General features: G+C 28.6%; 1 pseudogene; it reads right to left on the bottom strand.

The window, feature by feature from the left end:
* Nucleotides 1-687: 687 nt before the first annotated feature.
* On the bottom strand, nucleotides 688-805 carry LOC112472503 (annotated as a pseudogene).
* Between the last annotated feature and the right edge of the window lie 959 nt (nucleotides 806-1,764).

Genomic DNA, 1,764 nt, shown 5'->3' with positions numbered 1-1,764 from the left:
TTCATGGGTCGAAAGACTCAACGCTGTTAAGATGTCAATTATTCTTAAATGACTGTATAGGTAGAATGCAATACCAGTTAAGGCTTTTTTGGAGAAATTGACAGGCTGATTCTACAACAATTAGGAGAATGTAAAGTACTTAAAGTAATACTCTTTTTCATAAAATTTCAAAAATTTTTTGAAAAAGTGTAACAAAATTAAACAACCTATGCTATCTCATTTCAAAGTATACTGTTAAGCTATATTTATCCAAAAAATGGGGTAGCAATGTAAAGACAGAAAAATAGATAAATAGAATAGAGTCCAAAAATAGAAAAACATCTTTTGAACATCTTTAGAGATTACAATATACATATATACGATCAACTGATCTTTTCTATAAAGTAGCAAGTTAACTCAATGGGAGAAGAAAAGTGTTTTCAGTAAATTATCTTGGAACAATTAAATATACATAAATATCATAAACAAAATTTAACTTCTACCATACAGAAAAATTAATTACAGATGTATCGTTGAACTAAATATAAAGCTAATACTATATAATTTCTGAAAGGAAACATAAAATATCTTTACAATATTGGGTAAGCAAAGATTTTTTAGAACATAAAAAGCTCTCATCATAAAAGGAAAAATAATATTTTTTATTTTTTTATTATTATTATTATTATTATTATTATTATTATTTTACACCTAAAGTACCTGGTCTTCCTAAGTGGTCTCCCATTCAAGTACTAACCAGGCCTGACCCTGCTTAGCTTTGAGATCAGACAGGATCGGGCTTGTTCAGGGTGGTATGGCTGTAGACTGAAAAAATAATAAATTATACTTTATCACAATTAAATTTGTGCTCCTAAAAAGACATCATTGAGACAATAAATAGGCTGAGATAATAATTCACTTTATGTATTCAGATTAAATAAAGAACTTCTCCAACTCAGTAATAAAAATGTAAACCAATAAAAATATACCAATCTTTAACAGACACTTAAAAAGAAAGAAGACATAGAAATTTCCAAAACACATGAGAAGATACGCATCATCAGTTTTTAGGACACTGCAAATTAAAACCATAATAAGATATCATTTTACACTAACTAAAATGACTAAAGTTAAAAATAATATACCAATTATTGAGGATGTGGAATAAATGGATCTCTCACGTTGTTAGTGGGAGTGAGTACAAAACGGAACAGCCACTTTGAAAAATACTTTGCAGTTTCTCATGAATTTAAACATATACATACTCTATGTCCCAGCAATCCCATTTCTAGGCATTTACCCAATTCACTAAAAGACATGTACAAGAATGTTTGAACAGTTTTATTCTTAGTAGCAAAAAACTGAATAATTTATACGAAACAGTCTATATGTTCATCAACAAGTGATTTGACTAATTATAGTATATTAAGAAAATGGAATATTTAGCAAGAGAAAGGAGTAAACTACTGATACACACAACAAAGATGAATTTCAAAACCATCCTGTGGAATGAAAAAAAGCCAGACACAAAAGAGTACATTTCATTTATATGAAATTCTAAAAGAGACAAAATAAAGCTACGTATTTAGAAATCAGAGTGTTTACTGGAGTGTTGGTCGGAGTGAAAGATTGCCAAGCACATTAGGAAACTTTTTGGGATAATGGAAATAATCTACCTATTAATTGGAATACTGACTACACAGATGTATACATTTGTCAAAACTTATGGAACTCTACACTTAAAATGTGTGCATTTTATTATATGTAATGTACTTATACACTTAT

This window comes from Pteropus alecto, unplaced genomic scaffold, assembly GCF_000325575.1.
Source record: "Pteropus alecto unplaced genomic scaffold, ASM32557v1 scaffold76, whole genome shotgun sequence".
NCBI classification, from domain to species: domain Eukaryota; kingdom Metazoa; phylum Chordata; class Mammalia; order Chiroptera; family Pteropodidae; genus Pteropus; species Pteropus alecto.
The sequence above is the reverse complement of the archived record's forward strand: the minus strand, read 5'-3'. Positions and strand labels throughout refer to the sequence as shown.